This window comes from Theropithecus gelada, chromosome 12 (genome assembly GCF_003255815.1).
Source record: "Theropithecus gelada isolate Dixy chromosome 12, Tgel_1.0, whole genome shotgun sequence".
Lineage (NCBI taxonomy): Eukaryota > Metazoa > Chordata > Mammalia > Primates > Cercopithecidae > Theropithecus > Theropithecus gelada.
This window is the reverse complement of record NC_037680.1, coordinates 26,532,731-26,539,394: the sequence shown is the minus strand read 5'-3', so window position 1 is coordinate 26,539,394 and position 6,664 is coordinate 26,532,731.

Genomic DNA, 6,664 nt, shown 5'->3' with positions numbered 1-6,664 from the left:
GGTGACTTTTAAACTATGGGGAGGAAGAAAAGAGGGATCTGGAACTCAGAAGACAATCTGTGATGAACATTTGGTTGGCACACAGGTGATAATTGGTGTCTGAGGTGTGGTTGAGTCCACTCAGAAAGTGAAGAGAAGGTGAAAATTGAAGAGTTGAGGAACCTAGAGAATGTCAATCCCATAGGTGTCAAACTTTGTTTTAGGTTTAATTTTGAGTTGAACACCTTTGACTATGTTAATTTGCAAATATTTTATTTTTCTTATGAACCATTTATATCTTGTGTAAACGTTTCTATTGGTTTGTTGATCTTCTCATCAATTTGTGAGAAACCTTTCTGTCTTAAAGAAAATAGCCCATTGACAGATGTTTTCAAATATTTCTTCCTTGTGTTTTGACTTTGTTTATGACATTAATTGCTATGAAGATTTTTGAAATTTATTTGCAGTTTTACCAATGTATATTTTATGTCTTTCAAATTTTATGATATGCATAGCAAAGCCTTCTCCACTTTAATATTATATAAAGAGCAATCTGGTTTTTATTGTACTTGTATTCATTTATTTGTTTAAGCTTTGTATTTGGAAATTTGATTATCTTGAAATGTTTACAGATGGGGTAAGATAGAGATATAATTTTCTTTCTGTGTATATCACCTGGCAATTGTGCTAGCATTCTTTAGTAAGTAAATTCTTTTTTATTCTCTGATTTTTCAATGATATATTTATCACATACCTGTAGTAATACATGATATATATTATGTTCATCATTATTATCCCTTATCCATATACATTTTTATAGACATCTTGACTAATTTATTTTCTTTGAAAAATACATAAGTGAATGATCTTTAAAATAAATTTTCCAGTACAGTCTGCTCTGTACCAGAAAGTCCACACCCTAAACGAATAAGTCCCCAAATGAATACCTCAAAAATTTGATTGGGACCACAATAAAATTAGAAATTAGAAAGGTTGCCTTCTTTAAACTACTGAGTCACCATATTCAAGATAAATTTATTGGCCATCCATGTAGTTTAGGACCGTGGTGGTGGCCTAGCTAACGTCTGCAAAAGTCTCCTTCCTCAACCGTAAGAAAAATTCAAGCAAATTCTATGCAAAACCATGTCTTTCATAACTTGAAGACAGAGTATGAAAAAACTGCAGAATAACCGTGTGTGAATAGCAAAAAGAAGAATGAATTTTGAAATACACACACACACACACACACACACACACACACTTTACCTCATCCTATAACAGAAGTTTAATACAAATTGAAATAATTGCTGAGGGCCTTTGGGATCAAAGGCCATTGACATCAAGTACAAGATTTCCATTGACACTAATGGAACTTTAGTGGGGTTATCTCAGGAAATGAATCCGAAGGATGACAAACTTTAAGTTTTTCAAAATTAATTTTGCTTGACAAAATTAAATTTTCTTCACGTGGGAGAGGGACACATTAATATAAATGTATGAGAGAGGCAAATAGTAAAGTTCTGAGCTTTAGTGTAGGATGCATCTTGATCATTCTCTTCCTCTCAAATTAATATTTTATTAAATTTATTTACACACTCATTCAAACTGAACTTGTGGCAATTAGTCACTTCTTAGGTAATGATTAAACACGTATAATCCTTTTTTCATCTAATCCTATTTGGACAAGAAGGAGACTGGGAACAGAAGGGGGGTGTATGGGCGTAATGAAGTTATTAGCCATTGTTTTAGAGGTGAGAAATGCTTTTGAAAACAAAGAAAAGTAGATATAGGGGTAGCTAATACATTTTGTTTTGAAAATCAAATATTCTATTATCCAGATAATTTTCTGCCTTTGGTGTAGGTGTGTAATTTCCCATTTTTGAGGCTGGTAAACATACTATGAAGTGATATCTTTAACAAATGCCCACATTAATACTTATATTTATTTTAGAATCGAGCATGGTTTATTATCATGCAGAGTTCATTTTGCATTTTTGTTAGGAATGTTATTAAACATTTCATGTGCTGTAAATTATTTATAATGCTACAGTCCGCAGCATCTTGAACTACTTGCTGATCTATCTAGAAATTCCATCTCTGATCATAGTCTGCCTATGCAAAAAGGGAAAAAACCTAATTGTAGTCTTTAAGAAAACATATAAAGAACTGAGTTTATGAAACAGAGGAATGATATCCTAATGTCATGAAATCCAGAGAGAGATTGTAAGTTAAAATGATGACAAATTCAAATGCAGAAGAAACACAGCAAAGTTACCCTGTTGTGAAACCCATCGGAAAACAATCTTGCCAGAGATTAGCCTTTAGTTGTTAACAAAGCCACGAAGAGAAAATACTTGGCACCTTGTGGTTTTAACAGAAGAAAAACTTTGAACCAAGAGTGGAAATATTAAATATCTTTTATTATTAATATTTAAACATTAGAAAGGACGTTGAATAATAAAATAATCTTTCATTATTTAACTTCTTTATCTTTGGGTTTATTGACATTTTTGTATTTGCCACAACTTTCTTAAGCAAATTGCCAAGCACTTTCTTTAGCTGGACTAACTTGGTTTTAATTGATCCATTTTCTGGTTTTCCCAATTTATAATTAATAGCATGAAAAGAAAAACCCATTTGTACTGCCCATCCCTGAGTAGCCATGGCTATATAATGCAGAATAGTGGATAAATATATCTTTACATTTCCATCCAACAGTCCAGCAATAATGACTCAAATCTGTTGTCTGGCAGAACTCCCAAGTACTTATAAAGAGACCAAGATCTCTGAAAACGATAGGTCCTTTCCAACACACTGTGCTGAAAATCTTGTCAATTGTAAAATAATTGTTGGCCATTGTGGGGTTTGAGGCAACAGGGATTTACATGACTATAGAGGATTATTTTTTTTTTATATAACTGTGTAGGGTCTAGCCAACAGTTCTTGGCAGCATTTTAAGCAGCATTAAGTTTCCTGGCAATGCCAGGGATCAGATCCAGGGAAGCTGACTTTGTCACTGTAATTATTTCCAAGCTTATTCTGTTCCCAAACAAAGCAACTTGAGGACAGGTCCATTGTAAATTTTCTGAGTGCTTCACATGCAAGGCCCTTGAGTGTCTCTTCCAGATACATGTGTTTGGACCAATTCAGATATGGTTTCTTTGATACTTGCTAATTAGCACTTTTGGTCAAAGTCTGGAATTTTAGATTTCATAGTCTTAAGGAAACCATGACCTCAAATTTCCTGTCCCATTGTATGAGAGATGTTAATATGTGAGCCTGTCCAAAGAATGGTTAGCAACATCAAGGACAAGAATTGCTTCACACTGGCCCCAAATAGTTGCAAATGGTTTAATTTTTATGTGGGTGCAGAGGTGGAGTGAGGGGAGTTTAGTTTTTACTGATCTTAACTTGTATGGGAAGAGTAACTATTCAATGAACTTTTACAATATGCTTAACAACATAATGAGGTTTGGAATGAAAGGGAGTATATAAATCATTGTAAGGTCAATGTTTAAGCTCAGGGTTCTTATCGCTTGAAACTGCCCTTACCCTGAAACATCTCATTTTTGAGCAGCGTGAACTGTAAACTAATCACATATATGCAGTATGCTGCCTCTACATCCACTCTATGCCAAACAGAGATTTGAAAAAGTACTCAGAAGTTTGACAATACATGGTGAGGACCTGTTCTCAAAACACATCTCAAGAGATTTTCAAGTTTTACCCAAAAACGTATGTGACTCAGCTTTTATATACCACCCCAGGCCAAATTTATGCTTGTGTATTATACAGTACCTCAGTTTGGTTTGTAAAATCTGATTTAGGCATAAGTCTTTTTTTTTTTTTTTTTTTTTTTTTTGAGACGGAGTCTCGCTCTGTCGCCCAGGCTGGAGTGCAGTGGCGCGATCTCGGCTCACTGCAAGCTCCTAGGCATAAGTCTTAAAAGGACTAGGAAAGTATTCATTGGGGACCAACTGTATCAGGGCTGGAAGCTACTTTTGACATCCCTTGGTCAATCTCCTTCTTTTTATAGGTAAAAAAACCAAGGTGCAGAGAAATTATGTGACTTGATTGGGTCATGGATTTGGTCAGAGTTGGACTTCTAACACAGATCTTCTACCTCTTGATAATGTTTCACTAGATTCACTAGATGTTTTCATTAGAAAGTCAACAGGATTAGAAGCAGCATGAGAATAAAGATCCATGTTCTTGTACGTGGGACATCTTTATAGAGTGCTTTCTGCCTCTGAAGGTCATGGCAGATGTCATCTTTTTATAGTTCTTCAACATTAGTTCCCTGTTAAGTTTCTGTTTCAGTAATTTGGGAAACATACAATATTTTCAGTGAACTATATATATTTTTCACATTGATAGTTTCACTTTGTTTCTTTTTAGTACTTGATTATGGGAGATCATCTTTTAAAACTTACTTTTTAAATACTAGTAGAAATAACTTTTATGATGTAGCTGACTCAGAGTCTGAGACTTATTATTTTATTTTAAAGGAGTTGGTTCAGAATAGAATTTACACTGTCTCGTGTATAGAAAATATTTAATCTATTTTGTTTTCCAAAAGTTCAAGGTCTTTTTGTATCTTTTTGTTAGCTGTATGTGCCTATTTAAATTAAAATTAATTAAATCTAAATGAATATTTAAAAATTCATTTCCTCAGTCACACAGGCCACATTTCAAGTGCTGAGTAGCTACATGAGGCTAGTAGCTACTCTACTAGGCATCACAATCACAGATAGTTTTGTTGGACCTCTCTATTCTATAAGATTTAATGTCCCCTCTCAAGCTCCTTGCATTCAAAATGCCTACTATATCTGAAGAATCATGCATCAATTAGTAAATATAGCAAACACATGATTTTCTTCTTAAATATTTCTAAGAATCAGAAATAATGTTAACTTTTTTTGTGCAATTTTGTTGAGCTTTTCCCTTTCTAGCTGTGGAAATCTCGAGAAATTTCTCCTTTTGTTTCAATTTCTTCCTTTGAAAATAAAGATATTAATACTTGATAGGATTAATGTAAGAATAAAATGACAGAATTCTGGTGAAGTGCTCAACACACTATCTGGCAGACATTAGGTACCTAATAACCACAAAGTTCCCAATTTAGTGTCTCCCTTGCCCCTAATACATACAAATACTTAGTAATTTGTTAATAAAAATATTTATATTACAAAATCTTTCGTAAGAAAATTAAGAAGTTAAAAATAAAGCAATGAGAGATTCACAATAACAGATAATGGTTAAAATCTACATATTAAGCATTCATCATCTCTATGGGACTTTAGAAATAACTTGAAAGTTTGTTTCTGTGCTTGTGTATTGTTTGGTTTTTGGACCTAATTATAGCTTATCTTTGGGGAGTAGAGTATATGTGTGTGCAGGGAGTGAAAAATCAACTTTAATGTAGATTGAGGTGTCTAAAAGTGATACATAACAAACTAATTCCATGACAAGAGTGTAGGATTTTTGATGATTCATTCACATATTCTTTCTCAAATAGCTCCCTTTTTCTCCTCAAGATACCTCCTTTTGAGAAGTCTGGTCCATACTAAGGTTTCAGTCTGCTATTCTGTAGAAGAACAAAGCTTGCCTGACAGATACTGAACTCACAACTTTCTTCTACCACCACATTTTTTTCTAAATGAAGATTTAAAAAGTCAGCATCTAGTTACTTTTTATTCCTTGTATTTTCCTATAGTGCTTTGACATTCATTAAAATGATTTACATTCTGCATTTATTTGCCTTTACTTCTGACATAGAATTCTAGGTTGTCAGTTAATTTTTTCCAGCTCTTTAAATTTGTCTTCCTATATTTGTGTCTGGTTTTTTTTATTGAAAAGTAATCTATCAGTCTAATTTTTGCTCCTTTGAAAGTAATATCTTCCCCCACATACCCCTCATCCTGACTGCTTTAAAGATTTCCTCTGTCTTTGGTTTATAGCAATCTGACTATATTGTACCTAGGTGCAGTTGTCAGTGTGCTTGGTAGGTTCTGAGCTTCTTGAATTTGTGACTTATTGGCCTTGGTCAGTTTTGGAAAATTTGACCATTGTCTCATTAACTAATGTTTTTGTTTTATCCTCTTTCTCCTTTCCTTCCTTTCTGGGATTCCAAATACATATTTTTTAATTTAAATTTTTAAATTTTTAATTATTATGGATCTGTAATAGTTGTACATATTTATGGAGTACATGTGATATTTCAGTACAAACCTACAATATCTGATAATCAAACCAGGGCAATTGGGGTGTTCATCACCTCAAGCATTTACCATTTCTTTGTCTTAGAAACATTTCAATTCCATTCTTCTAGTTATCTTGAAATATACAATAAATTATTGTTAGCTATGGTCTCCCTATTGTGCTACTGAACACTAGGTCTTATTCCGTCTATCAGACTGTGTTTTTGTATGCATTAATCATTCCATCTTTATCTCCCTTACCCTTCCCAGCCTCTGTTAATCATCATTCCAGGCTCTGTCTCCATGATTTCGATTTTTTTTTTTTTTTTTTTTTTTAGCTGCTGCATATGAGGACATGTGATATTTGTCTTTCTGTGCCTGACATATTTAACTTAATATAATGTCCTCCAGTTCCATGCATGTTGTTGCAAATGATAGGATTTCATTCCTTTTTATGGTTGAGTGGTATTCCATTGTGTATATGT